We start from the raw sequence: 21,114 nt of genomic DNA on the forward strand, positions 1-21,114 counted from the left end.
TTTCGGTTATTACGAAGATAATTTAATGCAAAATTAACTGAAAATATAAACATTTTTTTGTTATTACGAAGAAAATGCAAGAAATAATTATTAGACACTGTTTCGAAACTTAAGAAAATTTGAAATTAAAGTTATAAAAAAATCATTGTAAGATAAGATTCATGAATATATTTTCATTTTTTGATGATAAACAACTGATAACAGATGAAGGTATTTTTTACTTTTTAATACGTTTTTTACTTTTTTTTCTGAATTTCGTGTTCAAGATAACTATTTAGTTGTTTTTTGTTTTAATAGATTTTTTTTATAATATATTTTTTTTATAATAGATTGATAGAAACATTTTTTTAAAATGGCAACTGTGATTTTATTAGCTCAGCGGTTCGGCAGCTTTAGTCATTTTAAGTTAACTCCTCAAGAATTCCGATGATAACACGGTTCTTATTCTGCATAAGTATTGAAAATGCTCATATTCAGGGTGTTTCGAAAGTAACTTCCTATTATTAAGTGCTTATAATTTAATAAATACTGAAATATGATTCTTAAAATAAATGGATATAAGAAAGTGTATCAAATGAGGTTTTATTTAGAATTCATTGTGAATGCCACCATTCGACTATAGCTTTCCAACACGGTCAGGAACCGCATCAACTGATTTCACAAGGAAAGTTTTTTTTTTTTTTAGTTTACTATGAATCAACATTTGTCAAGGGCAAAACCCATTTGGAGATTAGGGTTATCGACATGATAGATTGACGAATGAATGATGATGCATAGTACGAGAGGATTTACAATTATTCACACTTCATCCAGTGAAAGAAACAAGTCACGTTAAAAATATCGCTTATGAAATATGAGGACTAAATGAAAAATAAAAGGGAATCGCCACAACTCTCGCTCTCTCCATATTAATTTCTTGTAATATAATTTAATTTCTTGTATATTTTAGTAATACATTCCAGGCATAAGTATTTCTTTTTCTAATCACCCTGAACATATCTATGAGGCGAACTATTCGTTTCTCCATCTTCAGACTTACAAAATAAATCAACTTTATAAAAACACAGTAACACCATAATCATCTCACAATAACTCTTGACTTGTTCTAAACGTCAACAAAAACAACAGTTGTAAAGTTATCTAATCAGTTTTTATCTTTCTTTAGCAAATAATTTCTTTTATTTTTACAAATTAGTCACATCTTATCAAGGCACGTAGGCCAATCGAGGATAAGGATTAATCTATTAGTGTACGGTAGCCATTGGGATTATAATGTAGTAATCGTGAGTAATGTGAATTTGGTAAATTGGATTACTTATGAAGACGTCTCACCAAGAACTTGTTTACATTGGACTTGAAGACAACCATCATATAATCAGCTATAAAGCAGTTTAACAGGCAGAGAGTTCAAAGAAAGAACCTTTGTTTATGAAATTCACGTTTAGGTTTTGGCACAGATAAAGAGTGGAAAAATTATTGATAGCGGCTTCAGAGAGACGAGTGCTTTTATTAAAGGTTGGCAAGGGTGACCATAGATTAGAGTTCAGTCGAGCACTTGCCATGAAAATAGCGACGGAAGAGAGACAGGCTCGTAACGTTTCTTCTGTGAGAAAGAAGTTGCAGAGAAGAGAAAAAGACATTCTCTACTAGGCTACGAAGTCGGTTTTGAATGTCAAGGCAAAATATGGTGCTTCGAGCAGCTCCTGCCCAGACGTGGCAACAGCACTCCATTCTAGGACGTACTTGACTCTTATACAGGTAGAGAACTGCATCGTTAGTGAAATACTGTTGCCATATCTGGGCAGGAGCTGCTAAAAACAGCCTATCCTGCCTTGACAGAGTACAAAATAGACTTCGTGGCTTTTCTCTACCCTGCAACCTCTCTCCCACAGAAGAGACGTTGCGAGCCTATCCTTGTTTTATCGTTATTTCCATGGCAGGTGCTCGTTTGAACTCCAATCTCTGGTCCCCCCTCGCCAGTCTTCCACGAAAAACACCCGTCTAGCCGAATCCACTGTGAAAAATTTCCCCCATTCTATATCTGTGCCTAAATCAAAACGCGGATTCCATGAACAAAGCTTCTTTCTTAGAACTGCACGCCTGTGGAACTCTGTTCCGTCTGCCTGCTTCCCACCTGACTACAACTTGGATGTCTTCAAGTCCAACGTTAACAAATTCCTAATGAACCGCCCCCTTAAGTAAACACTTCATCAAATCTCCACACTAACGTAATGTACTTGCAATAATCCTTATCCCTGAGTGGCTTCCGGGCCTTGATAAGTGGTGATCACTGTGTAAAAAAAATATCTACTGGAGCGGTAGAATGAGCAAATCATTTTTTACAGCGACCTTGACAACGGATTTAATATACGTGTTCCATTTCAAATTAGGAGTAAGGGAAGACACATATGTTTGTCAAAACATGGAGCCTCCCCAAGACGAGAGCACTTCATTTCAATTAATGCTAGACGGGAGTCCAAGCGGTAATAATGGAAAGATTTTTATGATTTTATAGTTTTAGATGCATTAATTTTTTAAAAGATTTTTATGTTTTTAGATGAATTAAATTTAAGCAGCTACGTTTTTACCATTGCACCACGCACTAAATATTAGAGGAAAGAACCAGAGGGATCTTCGTCATTTACGGCCCTTGAAGTGTTGCCATAGATGGTGGTATCGTTAGCGATCCTTTAGCCATGATGAAGATGAACGAGGCCAGATTCCAAATTTTCAAATAAGTTTTTAAACGGCAAAAATTAACATGCAAGAAATATTGCACAAATAAATTTGAGATTTGAAATTTTATCTCCATTTTTATAAATGCGTATTTTCCAGTTTATGTGTCTGTATGTAAATGAGTTAACTTCGAATATTATGAAATGTGTTCCAAAATTGATAAGCGGAAATAGTGAAAATGCGGGTTGTATTTAGTTTAATTGTGTTTTATGCGAGAGAGACCGAAACCTTTTCATCAAAATTGAGATATTTTTGATTTTTGCTAAATTTTAAGAATATGTATCAAATAATCAATATTTCTGACATTTTAGGTATTTTTGTTTTGACTGGATTTTAGGAGGAATAATATGAGCACAACCTGAAATGAAAATTAAAATATTTCATTATTTAATTAACTCTTATTCAACAATTAAGCAAGATCCCCTAAATTCATATTTCTTCTTAAGACGCCTTAAGATTAGGATTTATAGTTTAGACATTTTGGAGAATCAAAATTATGTAATGAGTTTTGATTAAACTTTGAATAAGAAAGCTAAACATATTGGTCTTATTCCTTGTAAACATCGAAATATATCTGATATAAGCAAATAAATTTGTTTATATTTAAAAAAATGCGTTGTTTTCAGCTTTCAAAACGTATTAATTTATATACGTAATTATTTTCAATTTTCAACTAACGCAACATTTCAAATGAAGGCAAGGAAGAAGAAAAAATATTTTTCTCTCTTAATTATATATATATATTTATTTAAAAAATTTTTTTTTATTGAATCTTCACCCCAAACAGGGCAAGTGCAACTTTGAAGTAGGGGGCTACTATCGGGGACAATTTGCGGGGGCATTATGAAGGGAGATGAGTAGAAAGATGTTTGTCCACATTACATTGAACTTCTGCATATGAGTACAGTTGGGAAAGCAGTATCCCGGAAGGGAGTTCCAAAGACTTGCAGTTCTCTGGAAGAAACTATTGGAGTAAGAGGCTTTCTTACACCTAGGGATCTCTACTGTAAAGGGGTGGGACTTAGTTGCTTGTCGGGTTTGTCGGGGGTAGTCACCTCGAGGATGTACAAGTGCTTGCAGTTCGTCAGAGCCGCCACCATTAAAGTATTTGTAGAACAGGCAGAGGGATGCAACATTTTGTCGATGGGACAGGGGCTGAAGCTTAGATAACAGTTGGCGACTATTTTTTGAACTCTGTCCAGGAGTGAGAGGGAAGCAGCAGATGAACCAGCCTATATACATATATATATATATATATATATATATATATATATATATATATATATATATATATATATATATATATAATTTCCTTGATGCCCGTATGCTATTAAAAACATCATAACTTCATTTGTACCTGAGATAAAAAAAAAAATCCGTAAAAAAGAATAAATTTATCAGGTTGGAAATAAAGTTCTTGCGGTTTGTAACTTTTAAATTCAGATGAATATATCTCGGTCAAAACAAACTTTTATTGATCAAATAATCACCATCATAATCAACATATTCTGCCAACGGAAAACAAGTATATTTATGCCAGTAACGTAAAATGTTGTGTTCTTGTAGCAGATAAGTCGCTAAAGGCGTTTTTAATACCGCTCGAGTTTTTGAAGCATTACTCACGCAGAAAGTCGTCGAGATGCTCGAAAGAGTGGTAGTCGGTAGATGAGAGTTCTGGAGAGTATGGCAGATGAAGCAGAGATTCTTACCTCAATTCTTATTCTTAAGTTATATTTTCACAGGTTCGGTTTATCAACGTGCGGTTGGGCATTGTCATGGAGGTGAATTGGGGCTTTTCTGTTGACCAATGCTGGAGTTGTTGTCGATGTTTCTGATGTATTTCATCTATCTGTGCTTCTCCACAATGGTTTCGCGTGCATAAAAACTGTAATTAATAGGACCGATCGCAGACAACCAAACAGTGAGCACGACCATCGTTTGGTGAAACTCTGGCTTCGGTGCTGGAGGTAAACGTTTTATCTGGGCTGACGTTATCCGCCTGATAGTCAGGGACTCGAACCTTGGATTAACCACTGAGGAGGCTGTCCTATCAGCAAGTGCAAAGTACTGGGGCTGCTGTATTGCCATTTGGTGAATGGATTCTGGACCATGCAGTAGCTTCTGGTGGAGCGTCTTGATGCCATATTAGTGGGTAATTGTTACGGCTTTACCTTTTCATGTGCCACAAAAAAATCTCATTTCTATCCTCTTTCTCACAGAAGAGATGTTGCGAGTTTCTCTCTGCTTTATCGTTATTTTCATGGCAAGTGCTCAGCTGAGCTCCATTCTATGGTCCCCCCTCGCCAAACTTTCACAAAAAACACCCGTCTGGCAGAAAACACGATCACTAGTTTCCCCTACTCTTTATCTGTGCCAAAACCTAAGCGTAGATTCCATGAGCAAAGCTTCTTTCTTAGAACTGCACGCTTATGGAATTGTCTTCCGTTTTTCTGCTTTCCATCTGACTACAATATGGTTGTCTTCAAGTCTAACGTAAACAAGTTTTTGATGAGCCGTTCCATATAAGTTAACAAATTTACCGAATCCCCATTACTAACGGTTACTATATTGTCTAATTTCTACTGTACGCTCTTTAACCCTTATCCTCGAGTGGCCTCTTTTCCTTGATAAGTGGTGATACCTATGTAAAAAAAAAGTGTTATTGAGCATCTAGTCTCTGAGCTGAACGTCGCCGGTTATTGTAAAGAACCCAATTTATATTGCAAATCACAACCCAGCCGAGAAACGAGTCGTTCTTGTTGCGTAAAAAAGGGAAAATGGCTTTTCATAACGGCATTTCCTGTCGTCATTCAATTCGTGAGGCACTCATTTATCAAGTTTTTTTTGTTTGTTTTTCCAAGCTCTCTCAAGTGATTCGAAGTCATCGTATACGTTATGTCTAATTCAGAAGAAAGTTCTCGAACATCTGTGCGTGGATTGGTTTCGGATTAATCTTTTAATTGATCGTTGTCAACATCCGGTGGCTTACCACTGTGCTCATCATATTCAAGACTCTCGCCATTGCCACGGAATTTCTTAAACCACCATTGTGCTAGCTTGAATTAAAATGAAAAAAATTGTGCGAATTTGATTTTTTCCATATTATATTCAACTTTTTTTTTTTTTTTACATTTTCACCCCAAACAAGGCACATTGCCACTGTGGTGTAGGGAGCTACTATCAGGGGCAGCAGCTACTGGGGCACTATGTTGGGATTTGGGCAGCAAAATGTCGGTTCACGTTGCACTTGAACTTCTGCATGTCAGTACAGTTGGGGAAGCAGGGACCTGGAATGGAGTTCCAGAGTCTAGCGGTTCTGGGGAAGAAACTACTGGAGTAGAAAGATCTTCTAAATCTAGGGATCTCTACTGTGTGGGGGTGGAATTTAGCTGCCTGTCAGGTTTGTTGAGGGTGTCTACGTCGTGGGGGCCCAAGTGTCTGCAGTTCGTCAGAGCATTCATTATTAAAATACTTGTAGAGCAGGCAGAGGGATGGAACGTTTCGTCGATGGGGTTATACACAATATTATACTATTTAATAATATTCCCATCCTTAGTGCAGAACCGTAACTTAACCGAAATTGCCAAGTTTTCTCACATGTCCTTGATCACGATACTAGCTGTATCAGCTCTTTTTTCTCGTTATTTAGCTGTAAGTATTGCATAGTCATAGTAAATAGTGTGAAAAGAAGACATAATTGTTATAAAACGATTATAATTAAAACGTTTTTTAACGAAAATACATCATTTGGAATAAAAATTAAAAATTCCGCAAGAACTTTCTTGTCACCCTAATATATTTCTAAGGCTTAGTGAAATATTTGCATATTTTCTTTATTTATCGGGTGGAACGATAAAAATGATACCCTAAAGAAAGCAACACTACAGCTTAAGAGAATATTGAAAAATTTCAATTCAAGTAACTTAATTATGTAGTAGGGCTGACATCTATTCAATGTAGCCGTCTCCAGCATCAGTCACGGTGTCAATACGGTTCCGAAACTGGAAGCTTGCCTTTTCTACGAGCGCCAGCGGAAGCTCGGCGAATATTTAACAGATGGCGGCGATCTGGCTGGCTTTGGTGTTGTGAAAGGTCATGTATGACCAAACAAAGTTGTTCAGCGGATTAAGGTTGGGGAGGAAATAAGCCAGTGAGAGAAGGGTGCACAGTCGTAGCACTCTTCCTGAAGTCAAGTCTGGGTCTCTCAGGAGTTGTGGGCCGGCTGCTACATCTAGGGTCTACCACCAGCCATTTGATTGAACCAGGGGATCATCACATTCTTCAGCACATCCAGGTACACTTTGCTGTGGACTTTCAAGGCCACTTCTAAAATGTAAAGTTGCATAATGTGTCCCTCACTTGAAGCCACACAAAAGATCATAACCTTTGCCAGAAACGTTGTTTTCATCGCCCTGGGCACGTCCGTATAATTCGTGGCAATCCAGCAATGCATTTTAAGGGTGTTATAAATGGTTCTATTGTCATAACTTGGATTAGTAGAGAGCATGAGTTGTACAGCGGTGCATCTCCGGTCTTGCTCGTTGAACATTGTGTCACTTTCAGACATGATAGATTTGTACACAACTAGCCAACTAGAAGATGCTCTGCAACACAAAAAGAAAAACGGTTGCATCAAACGAGAATAGAATCTTGTCGTTTTTTCTAGGGCGACAATTTTATTGTTCCACACAGGAATGTACGAGTTTATATAAATTTTATTTCACTTTAGTTCAGCTTATCAAATCTAACATATTTATTTATGATTATTAGTGAAGTGATAGTAGCTAGGTAGTGGACTGATAACTTGGGCGTGTCAAATTCGAACCTAGTTCGTTCTACAGAAACATTGACTAAGAGATGTTGACAACCTTCACGTGGTCCCTCTCGTAAGTCTTTCTAGAAACAATTCCTTGTCAACTAAGCTCCAATCTCTGCCCTATCGCCGCAATGTTCCAGCCCTCTATTTCTTTTACAAATATTTTAATGGAATATGTTCTGACGAACCTATTGCACTTGTGCATCTTTGAGGTACATATCACCGACAAGCCCACTTAGCAACAAAATCACACCCCTTCACCGTTGAGGTCCCTGAATGCCAGAAAGCTTTTTTACTCTAATAGTTTCTTCCCTCGAACAGCTAGACTTTGGAATTCCCTTCCTGCTACCTGTTTCCCTTACTGTACTTATATGCGGGAGTTTAAATGTAATGTAAACCAACATCTTGTTTATTTTTCTTAGGCATGGTTCCAATTAGTAGCTCATTACGGTCAAGTGGCGATGTGCCTTGCTTGGAGTGAACGTGAGTAAAAAAAAATTCTAACTAAAACAAATAACAACAACAATAACAACAGCAACTATCAGCATTTACTCCGGAGATTATGATGGTTAAGCGGTTAACGTCACAGGCTGGAACCTGGGTTTGTTATGTTCGAATTCGCTTCGTTCTACGTAAACACTGACACTTAGGGATGTTAGCAACCTTCACGTGGTTTCTTTTGCTAGCACTCGATGAAAAAATATCGGGGAAATGAATGCCAAGTAGAATAATCAGATTCACACGAAAAAAAAATGTATGTATAATGCCCAATGACAACGTTGACATCATTTAGTTGTGATAGTGTCAAGGATCTTTCAGACTATCTTTTGTTATTTCTCTCCATTTTCCAGCACACCAGGTAAGTCTTCATAGACGCATTGTGGGCCTATTGCTTGATGTGAGTTATGTATGGTCACCTCATTAAAGTGCGTCCCGGTTTTATCATAAACAAAAAAGATTGTTGACAAATCTTTAGCCCTCTATGTTCGTAAAGATGTTCTTTTGTTGGGTTATTTCTTCTAAGACTTGTTAACAGCAGCGTTTAACATTCTCGTTAAAGCACCGTCAATTTTTTGTATTTCTGAATTTTTGAGATGAGGATTGATTATCCGTAGTATTTAGATTCGCTGGACTACTGTTCTCATCTTGAATGTAATTTTCAAAACTTGTCGGACTCTGCAATGTTTCTGTCGAACTTAGAAATCTGGACGAAATTTTGAACAGAAACCTTTATTTACATCACGGGGATAGTATGCTCTCGCTTCATAAGCCTAAGCCATGACAATATAGAGGTCCTAAGTAATTCGCAATTGTATTTTTCGGTCGCCCACACTAGGAATTGAACCTTCAACCTTTAGGGGAATATCACTTTTACAATTGATTTTTTCTAAGTACTCTAACGACTGCGCTATTGGACCCTTGCAGTGTTCAAGATTCCGCCCACATTCCTGAGTCCGACACTAACCCTAACCCTAACCTTATACCTGAATAAGGTCAGAGGTTACATCGACTAAAACGTTGTGAAAATGATACTCAAGATGAGAACAGTCGCCCGAAGAATCCAAATAATACGAATTACCGTCCATTTCCCTCGCCAATGTTTTGATAAAAGTCTATTTCTTATGCCACGTTTAATCCGAGTAAGATCAGACCGGAGAAAAAGATGTACGTAAAATTACTTTCTCGTTGGCTTCTTTCTTTCTAAGACAGCTTTTTACATTCTCGTCGAAACCGTCAGTTTTCCTATCTAATATTTTGATAAAATTTTATTTATTATGACGGCTTAATATTAAAATAGAATATTTTCCCCGATACGTTTGAATCAGCGTATCTTAAGAACACATTTTCGCGTGTATTCAAATCCTTTATTTAGATTTTTTCAATTTATTCCTAATCCAATTTCGCGCCTCTCGTTTCTAAATTAACTGACGATATTGATACCTTGTGTTGCGACTCTCGTTTCCCGCGTGCCAGCCAAGCATTATTAATATAATTCTGTTTAATTATACCGTTTTTAGGTGGAAATCGAAATAGTCCAGCATAGTTCCCGCTTACACGATTATTAGCAGAAAATGAAATGAAATCGATGAATACGAATACTAGAAAGCAGCGGGGACCAAACAAGTTCCACGTTTTATTAAATAAGATATTCAGCATTAAATATTAAAATGACAATCACACATGTTCGTGTGTCTTTAATAACGAACATTTATTAAGTTTCATTTATTCATAATGTACATTAAAAAGAAATTACAGAATCTTTTACTGTATTGCATGCTGGTCTATATAACATGGGATTGGTGTAAATCGTGTATATATAAAATGCATTATCTTTACATGTTTGCATAACAAACGTTCGGATGTCTATAAATGATGGGATCCTTCGATCAATCCAGTAGATATCTACCTGCTGATGCGATTCAGGTACGTCCAAAGATGGGGTATTGCTGTCACATCTGGGCAGGAGCTGCCAGGGAGACATTATCCTGCATTGACAGAGTTTAGAATAGACTTCATAGCCTTTTTTTCTTCCCTGCAACCTCTTTCTCACAAAGGAGACGTTGCGAGAATGTCTCTGTTTTATCGTTATTTTTTATAGATAGTGCTCGTCTGAGCTCCAATCTATTGTCCCTCCTCGCCAAACATTCATGAGAAACACTCGTTTGGTTGTAAACATTATCAATAATTTCCCCCACTCTTTATCTGTGCCTAAACCTAAACGTAGACTTCATAGACAAAGCTTCTTTCGAAGAACTGCAGACCTGTGGATCTCTCTTCCGTTTACCTTCTTTTCAGCTGACTACAACATGGCCGTCTTCAAGTCCCATGTAAACAAATTCTTGATGATCCGTTCCCCTTAAGTAATCTAATTTACCAAATTTACACTAGCCCGACCTACCCTGACTTGACTACATAAATGAGTCCTTATGCAAAAAGCTGCAGTTGGAGCTGAGATTGGAGAGAAGTCAATCGTCACACTCCTCTCTCTCTCTCTTCCTGAACCGTCACCACCGCAAAATCGAGAGTAATTAATCTAATTGGGACACAGTGGAGTTTTTGTCAAAATCGACAACTGAACAACTGTATATAATTTTATATTGTGTATATTTATCTTGAATTAACCAGTAGAATAGATATAACCGAGTCTGTCTTTCTTTTGCGTGCATGCAACTGATTCATTTCCAGAGTGACAGATCAACGAAGCTGCGGCCTATCAACCCGAAGGACGAACACAGGTCACATTGGAGTTCGTGATCGAGGATTGACGCGTATGTGACAAGGAGATCCCTATTAGGGATCGCTGAGGGTTGGACACTAGCATATTGTTTTCATTGTTTTTTACACTCGCGTATATATTCGACATAGTTAGACACAGTGAATCAACCGGGAACCACACCCGCTACATAAAAAAAAAACATATAAGATATCAATTTATACCTGAGTCAAAACAAGGAAAAGAATACGCTGTTGTCATAGCCCTCGTTATAAGTAATGGAGAAATTGTGGCAGAACCTCCCCTCATCATCTATCTTGTTTGAATGGGCTAACCAGTCCATATTGTGAACATAACAAACGTTCGGATGTATATAAATATAAACGGCCTTAATGTTAGCCGAAGGATGAGCAAACAGGATGTGGAAAATTTTCTCAGATATGTTCTTAGAGATAGTACTTCCTCTGGTGTAGGAGCGATAGAGGGCAAATATAAACGCAATGTAGGCACATATTTCATGTCCATGCCGATCTTGGGGGTCAGATTTTGATGTTAAGTTAGAGTATCTTTTAATTACGAACTCATCCAGGGAAATAGTCGGTCTAATACAAGTTTTGCTTAGGAATAATAGGTATATAATTGGGTTTAAACTTCTGGAAGGTTGAAATGTAGACCCCTGATGTAGGAAAAAGAGACATGGTAGTGAAGGTCTACGTTGGAAGTTAGAGTTCTGAGTTTAATCGTGCATTTTCTCTGGAAACTTTTCATAATAAATTTTTTGAATTTGTGGAACAGGTCAGCAGACATAGTTAGAGCAGGGCAAAAATGGAAGGTAAGAGAGAAAAAGAAACAAATATTTTTTGTAGCCCATGATATCATAAAGCCGTAAAATTACTCACTGTATGGCATTGAGAAGCCACAAGAGAAGCTACTGCATGCTCCAGACTCCATTCACTCAATAACAATACAGCAGCCCCGGTACTTTGCACCTGATAGAACAGCACCATTAGTGGTTAATCCAAGGTTCGAGTCCCTGACTATCAGTCCAGTTAAAACGTTTATCTCCAGCACCCTTATTAGTGATATGGTTACAAGAAAAGACCTAGAAATAGAAAATTTCCTACATCTCAGGCGACTGCTCTCCCAAAAATACTGCCATCGTTACATACGGCGTTTTGTTCTCCCTTTATCAGAGGAATTACTCATTCTAAGTGAGGATTGAGGGACAAATTAGGACAAGCATGCTGATAACACATCAATGCATTTTAATTAGGCAAGCTGCTGATAACACATCAATGCATTTTCTCCAGAGATTTAATCATCTTGTGCTGCAAAAGGTATGCTGTATAAAATGAACAACACGTTTTTTATGTAAAAGATAAAATTTATTTTATTTAAGAATAAATTCGAAAAGTAGCGAAAATTTCAAAAACAGATTGTTCTGAATTTTAACCTTTAGAGAAGCCGGTATCATTAACATTTATCTGACCTTTTTTTAAAACTCGGCGGCCTTATCTTTTTTGTCAACAAACTGTCAGGCGGAGTTAAACGAAGGGTTTCTCTACTTGTCCTGTTTTCCACAACACTTTTTTCAATTATATATGTCTCTGTCAAAGGACAAGGTCAGGTAGAAGTCTTTTAGTATTTTTAAGTGTGAGGTGCCCCAGCTTCACCCCCAAAATGAAAATAACATGTGCAACTTAATCGCAGCAGATAATGGTCGAATATAGACTTTTACAGAGACGAGTACGTCTATACGCAGTTTAAAACTAAATCTACGAAGATCTGTAACCGCGAAAAGAGTATATAAATCGATTCCGAATTTCTACTTCCTGGGCAATCAAGGTATCAGTACTTAACACTGATATATCCTTGATAATGCATATGCTCACATCCTCCTGAACTTCGTTCAATCACTATATACAGATAAACACTTTAAAATATAATACATGTGATCGTTAATGAAATTCACAATTTTGTATGCAATCTAACCATATTTGGTATAAATTAACTCCAGTCTTTGCCTAACTTTTCCATCTCGTAATTCACCTTTATCGCCGTTCAATAGTATGCATAGTTTATTAGGGAATCATCACTTATCAAGATTCAAAAGCCACTCGAGGATGAGTTATTGAGTGTGATGTCGCTGGTGAGAAACACTGTGATGCTCGGTAATTGCGGAACTTGGGAAGTATTTGATTATTTAAGAAGATGTCTCAACATAAAGTTGACTTGAAAACAACCATATTATAGTCATCTGGGAAGAAGTACTGCAGCATTGTGTTCCACAGAGAGATTGTTTTCTCAGGTTGATCAGAAAGTTCTCGCGGCTTTTAACTTTTAAATTAATATGAACATATCTCGGCTCAAACAAAGATTTATTGATCTAAATAAGCACCATCAGAATCAACACACGTTTGCCAACGCAAAACATGTGTATTTATGCCAGTAACATAAATCTTGCGTTCCGGTGGCGATTAATCGCTTGGGCTTTTGAAGCATTTCTCACGCAGAACGTTGGCGAGATGCTTGAAAAAGTGGCAGTCGGTATGTGAGAAATCTGGAAAGTATAGCGGATGAGGCAGAGTTTCGTAGCCCAATTCATTCAACTGATGTAAAGTCGGTTTAGCAACGGTGTTGGGTGTTGTTGTCGAAGTTTCTGTGCATTTCATCTATTTGTTGACAGTGCTTTTCAGCCGTCATGGTTTCGCCTACATTAAAAACAAACTGTAATGGATGAAACCAGTAAACAGTTAGCTTGACATTCTTTTGGCGCAACTGTAGCTTCAGGAAGTCTCATGGAGTTTACTTGGTGTTTAACCACTGAGCGTCGCAGGTTGTCGCAGAGATCCCGCTTTTAATCGCAAATCACAATCCGGTCAAGAAACGGGTCGTTCTTGTTACGTAAAAGTAAGAAAGATGTAACTTCATAACGGCGTTTCTGTTGGTTGTCGTTCAATTCGCGAGGCACTCATTTATCAAGTTTTTTGTGTTTCCGATCTCTCTCAAGTGGTTGGAAATTATTGTATGCATTACGTCTAAGTCAGAAGAAAGTTCTCGAACAGTTGTGTGTGGATTGGCTTCGACTAAGGCTCTTAATTGATTGTTATCAACATCCGATGACCGACCCCTATGCTCATTATTATCAAGACTCGCCGCCACCACGAAATTTCTTAAACCACCATGGTGCTGTGCGTTGAGTAGTCGTTTCTTGGCTAAAATCGTCGTTGATATGGCGAGCGATTTCAGCAATGTTTCGGCCTAGCTTGAATTGAAATAAGAAAATTGGGCGAATTTGCTTTTTCGTTTCATCTTGTATTCAACGTTCTGAAAAAAAGGACACAATTATTAGAAAACTATTGTAATTTATACGATTAGATAGAGCGAAAAACGATCTTTAAAGTATATATAAAGTAAATGTATACATCATTTGAAATCAAAATTAAAAATTCCACAAGAACTATCTACTCAACCTAAAAGGAAATAAACTTTGCTCATGGAATTTTCGTTTGGATTTTAGAATAGATAGAATGTAATGAAAATTGTAGACAGTAGTTGTAGCTAGAGGAGTGTTTATTGTACTATAGATAAAACATCAGCAAATCTGCATTTCTAACCAATACTTTGTTGTCATCAATATGTTTTAGATTGTCTTCAAGAGGACAAAGATATGAGGGATGAACAGTGGTTTTCAACAAAATGAAGCAACTTTCCAAATTTTAACTGACTTATTGAAATGACTGAGGCCACACTTTAGTGATCGTCTCATCAGTTGTAGATGTAATCCAAAATAGGCGTCACATTCACCGGACGTCAACTCGTGGAGTAATCTCAATTATAATGTCTATCAAAACAATCTCGGATTATTTCTGAAGAGAAGAATGAAAATTCCAGCTCAAATATTGGCCATCTCAAGAAAGGAGTTTGTGACAGTTCTCGATAACTTTGCACGTCACATCCACACTAGCATTGATAGCATGTCATTGGATGCAGATAAAACTAAGATAGTTAGGTATCCATGGCTGACAGTTAATATTAGGTTGATGCAAAAATAACGTCGTTTTGTGACACGTATATATATATATATATATATATATATATATATATATATATATATATTTATATATATATATATATAAATATATATCCCATAAGCGACATTATTTTGGCACCAATCTAATAGACACAAGAGAACTTTCATATAGGCTTTCACAAGTTGTTGGAACGGCAAAACAAGTGCATTGCACATGGAGGAATTTACTTCGAAGAGGACTAGATTGCGGCTGTTATAAATAAAAGTGGCCATACAAAAAGTCTGGAAACTTATTAAATGCACCTTATATATATATATGTGTGTGTGTGTGTGTGTGTGTATATATATATATATATATATATATTGAGAGAGAGAGATAGAGATCGAGAGAGAGAGATAAACATTTTTCATTTAAGTATATATATATATATATATATATATATATATATATATATATATATATATTTGACCTAATATGGCTGAATTGGAGAAAAAGTCGTAAATTTTATGAATAATTTAATGGGTTGTATTTATTTGGGTCAGCATATATATATATATATATATATATATAAATAAAAAGGAACAACCGTATTATGTGTTCATCAACGTTTCGTCTTTATTTCGAGACTTCCAGAGGTTGATGAACACATAATACGGTTTGTTCCTTGATATATATATATATATATATATATATATATATATATATATATATATATATATATATATATGAACAAATGATTAATAAAACATGTTAAAAGACATCTTGAAAAAGAGTTGAAAACATATTTAATTTTAAAAAGGAAGCACAAGATAAGTGGATAGTCCTTAATCCGCGGAGTTTCGAAGAAATACTCTCCTTCTCATCAGAGGGTAGGAATTAGCAAAATGCGGGATCGGATTTTGCATTTTATTTCTTATATATATATATATATATATATATATATATATATATATATATATATATATATATATGCTTCCAGAGGACGTCTCGAGATAAAGACGAAACGTTGATGAACACATAATACGGTTTATTCCTTTTTATTTCTCTATTTTGTCGGAATACTATTTCCATTATTTTCATCATATATATATATATATATATATATATATATATATATATATATATATATATATAACGGTAAAAATGTATCAACGCATGTGCACGGAAGCAGCTTCTTTAAATAGGCGACATTTGGAAGAAAGCAACTGTACATTGTATTGCATAATCTTACTGTCGTCCGTAAATAAAGTCTGGCTTGATGGATCACGCTATTCGAGACGGCTTAAATATTGATTGATGAGAAGGAGAGGGGAGATGAAGTGAAGCAAGGCATACATTGATCGATTATCGCCATTGCATGAAGCATCCTAAAGTCTGTGATCCATAGACATTTTATTGGCTGTCATGGCCAAAGCTGGATCACAGCTAATCCTTTACACACGGGTTCATCTTCGTATGGCTTTCCGCGAATCTTGGAGGCGATTAGCCATAATCACAATTCATTCGAGAAAGATCCTAATCTACATACCTGCCAACCTTCGGAAAGAGCCGCGCAAGCTTGTTCGTTGGTGGGAAAGGATGATTTCGGAAGCATTAGACATGGTGATTGGAAAGCAACAATCTATACTTGGAATGCATTGCTGAAATATATTTCTTACAAGAAATGAATACGAGATGGCGCAGAATATCCTGAGGCTAATATTCTATTTTTGCCTTTAATATTCAAATGTGGGATATAATTGTGTATGATAAAAAATGTTTTTTTGACTCAGCCGTTGTTTTGAGTTGGCGATACGTGAAGATTTTAAATCATGTCATAGTATTCATCAACATTCGTCTTGTAGTATATTCAGCGTGTTAACCCTAATCTTCAAATGGGTTTCTAGCCTTGATAAGTGTTGGCACATTAGTAAAAAAAAAATTCGTGTTGTAAATAAGTTAACGCGGTTCACAGGCGTACTAAAAGCTAGTGTCGAATGGTGGTACTCATATTGAATACTAAATAAAACAAAATATTGTGCATTTTTGTATTATATTAATTTCTTGAAAGAATTCTTCTTCAGTAATAAATTAAAATCACTAAACAGACTGTTATCATACGGCATAATCCTGTTGACACACCGGTTTCTGTTAGATCAGCAAACTTAACCACCGTTGAACTTGGTAAATACGTAAATATGTGACCATTTGGGAATTCTAGGTGCTGTACCTGTTCTCTGCTTATCACGGCAGTTTTTCCAGTCGTCCTAGTCTTGTCCTTGCCATTGGACTCAAGCAGTGCCAATTCAGGTGAGACTGAGGATTGTCCAACTCTTATTGCATGCGCGGAAAGTGACTTTTATATAATAAGAGAAATTTCAATAAAGCCCAAAAATGAGTTCGGGCCAGATAAGTATTTTTTATATTATTTTTATTCTCATTTGAACCTGGTAAAATATTTTGTATACGCCTAGCATATTACTCTCTCTCTCTCTCTCTCTCTCTCTCTCTCTCTCTCTCTCTCTATATATATATATATATATATATATATATATATATATATATATATATATATACATTGCCGGAAAAAAGAAAGTCCGCACTTATAATTAAAAAAAACCCTTCAAATTTAAGCTAAATTTAATGTAACTGTTTAAATTTGATTGGCCTTTTATTCTTCTATGCTTTTACCTATTCATATTTGACTTTTACTTGAAATATTCTAGTGTTCACATTAATTAAAAAAATATCTTAAAAATGAGGAGGCAAAAAGAAAGTCCGCAGCAACAAATTCGCTTAAAACCAGCTTTAATTATCTCATCTAAATCTGTTAAAAATATCCACCAACAGGTAACAAAGTATCTCTAATCATAATTGTTGTTGTCCAGGGTATACAATGTAACATTTAGTCCTAATGCCACATCTTTCTCTTAGTGATCGCCAGGAGCTCCTTAATCTCCACCTTCCTTGTTTATCCAATCGAGAAATCGGCCGCAGATTGAAATGTGATAAGAAAACGGTATGAAAGATTGTGCAAAAATACCAAAACACCGGCAGTGTTCGTGATGCCCCTAAATCTAGTCGTATTAAAGATACATCTAACAGGGAAGACAATGCTATCAAGATCCGCAGCCTAAGAAACAGATTTGAAACAGCTCCTCAAATCCAACAACAGTGCAATGTTGTAAAAAAGAGCTCTCTTTCTCCTGTCAAGAACAGATTAAAGGAATTTAATTTGCGAGGATATGTTGTAAGGTGCAATAATTTCTGTAAAGAACATAAAGGGCCGTCTGGACTACGCCAGATGCAATGAAGATCATAACTCTTCATATTGATCAAAAGTGCTTTTTAGCGACAAAAGCAAGTTCAATAGGCTAGGCAGTGATGGTAGCCAGTAGGTTCGTCGGAGGAAAGACGAAGAATTTAATCATACATGCTCAGTTTCAATGCTACAGGGTGGTGGAGGTTAAGTTTTGGTGTGGGTCTTATTAGTACTAATGGTCCAGGGCCTATAGTTCGCTTGCAAGGTCGAATTAATTCGACCAAGTACATTAATATGTTGATTGAGCATTTTCTACCCTACTTTGGTCGGATTTTGGATGATAATCCCATCCTCGTGCAAGATGATGCTCCCATTCACACAGCTGGCAATGTCAAGAGGTTTCTGGAAGAGCATGATATTCCGTGTTTGGATTGGACTGCACGATATCCAGACCTACATCCTATCGAAAACGTATGGCATTATATCAACCAACAGCTACGCAATGATAAAATTTCAAATATGGAAGAACTTTGGACAAAAATTAAAGAAAAGTGGGATGCTCTTTTCCCCGGAGTATTGCTGCAATCTAATTCAAGGAATTCCCAAGAGATTGCAGGCTGTCAAATTGCAGAAGCGCTATACTACTAAATATTAACTACATCATTATGTTCCTGTCTTATTTGTGTTGCATTAATGTCCTAAAGTTACATTTAAATAACAATTTTCCATTGTGCGGACTTTCTTTTTTGCCTCCTCAATTTGACGTTGTTTTTTTAAATTGCCATGAACACTAGAATATTTCAAGTTAAAGTCAATTATGAACAAGTAAAATTATAGAAGAATAACGGGCCAATCAAATGAGGTATGACCTGTTTAAACAGTTTCATTAAATTTAGCTTAAATTTGCAGTTTTTGAAAAAAATATAAGTGTGGACTTTCTTTTTACCTCCTATATATATGCACACACACACGCACACATATATATACACACATACACACACACACACGCACACATATATATACACACATACACACACACACACACACACACATATATATATATACCTTTTTCAAGCCGTTTCTCTGTTTCCTTTTTCACCCTTTTTCACACGATTTTCTCCCATCCTTCTACTCAGCCCATTTCTATACAACATTTCAGATTGGATTACATCTCTCAGCAATGTCTGACGCGGCTGAGCCTCAAAAATGAATATATTTGTATTTTTTTAATTATTCAGTTAGGGCAGAGCCGATCAAGTATATACTAACTTTGTAGGTTTTTGTTTTATACTTTTCGTGTTTTACTTATACTTAAAACAAAAGATACACACGGATGTCTACGCTTTTTAATATAGATCTATAATATAAAGCTGAAAGTTTGTGTGTGTATGTATGTGTGTGTGCGTGTGTGTGTGTCTGGTCACGAATAGGCTCCTATATGGTTGACTATTTAAAAAAAAAACTGATTACATATAATGACAGAAGATGTATCGAGACACAGGGATGGGTATGTTTTATGTTGCAGAACGGTGGTTCATTAAAATTGTGGGGTCTGCGTACGCGCATGGCCCCCAAAGTATGGAAATAAAAAATGAAAATAAAAACGTTTACAAGTGTTTTGATATAGATGTACATAAGAATACTTTGATTAGTATCTTTTAACTTAAATAGGGATGATATAATAAAATTGTGGGGGCTCCGTTCGCGCCTGTACTCCATGAAAATATGGTACAAACTTTAACAAAGACTTTTCATATCTATTTGCGTAAGTATACTTTGATAATTATGTTTCAGTTTGAAGAAATATGGTATAATAAAATTATTGGGTGTTCGTTCGCGTCTGACCTCCATAGAATGTAAATATGTCACAAAGTTTAACAAGGTTTTTAAAAGGGGTGAGGGTCAAAAATAACACCTTAACTTAAATTTTGATTCACGTTAGCTTTTATTTTATTTTTTGAGCTGAATCATATTGTGTCGAATAAATTCACCTCATAAATTCACGTTCTTATTGGAGTGAAAGCCCCCCCCCAAAAAAAAAGTCGGAACTTTAGACAATTCTCGACACAAATTTTGCATAACTCTATTTTATTCTTTTTCCACTTGCACCTGGCACTCTTTTGAAAATAGATAAATAGATAAATAATACAAAATAAGAACGTTACTTGTTATCGTGTCAAAAGAAGGAAAAATCCTGCTCACGTGATTACGTGTCTTTTAAAAAAATTACATAACCTTTTTATTTTTATTTATATATCCGTTTAAGCTTTTTTGTCAGTGTACTAGAAGGAATTCAGTTGATTACAATCCTTTCTGCGTGTTCTTTATACATTACAATAGTACAGCCCTGAATCTGACGGCGCAATACTACACCGTTCAATACTGTAAAACTGAAACGAAGCTGTTCTGCTTTTTTTCTGCTTGAAAAGTGCGTTATTTTCTTCTTATTCATATTTATATCGATTCTTTGCTTTAAAAAACTAAAGTAATTACGTGTTTACTTTTTTGATATCCCATTTTGCTTTTTCGGGTTATTTTACTAAAGTGAGTAAAGCTTCATTATTTTTAAAAACTGTTTTTTTCTTTGTTTTTCGATATTTCGTCGATATTATTTAGTAAGAGTGTTTAGCAGAAAAGCCAACAAACGACTACCCGAAAAAATAAATATACAAGAAATAAATGTTACCATAGTCAATAAAAGTTCAGTTAACGTTTTTTTTTGTTTGGGAATAGTTTTTAATGCTCTTTACTTGAAATAATTTCAGCGAACCGAAATTAAAACGAAATTTGAGGCGATAATTATTAAATAAATTTTTATATAAACTACACATGCAATAATCGAATATTTCTCAAGCAGAAAACAAAGGAAAACATTAAAATATGTTTATAAATAGTCCTTACATTGACGGAACTCTCTTAAATTGTAAACACAGAATGCTCAGGTGCCCCTCCTTCAAATTAAAAGTCGCTGCCATTTTGATTTTTTTAAAAGCGATTTGTGAATTAAAACAATATTTTTTACAAACTACTTAAAAATAAAAACCAATGAACTTTTCTTTCATAAAAATGACTT

Source organism: Euprymna scolopes, chromosome 12 (assembly GCF_053919585.1).
Source record: "Euprymna scolopes isolate OS-2025 chromosome 12, ASM5391958v1, whole genome shotgun sequence".
Classification (NCBI taxonomy): Eukaryota; Metazoa; Mollusca; class Cephalopoda; order Sepiida; family Sepiolidae; genus Euprymna; species Euprymna scolopes.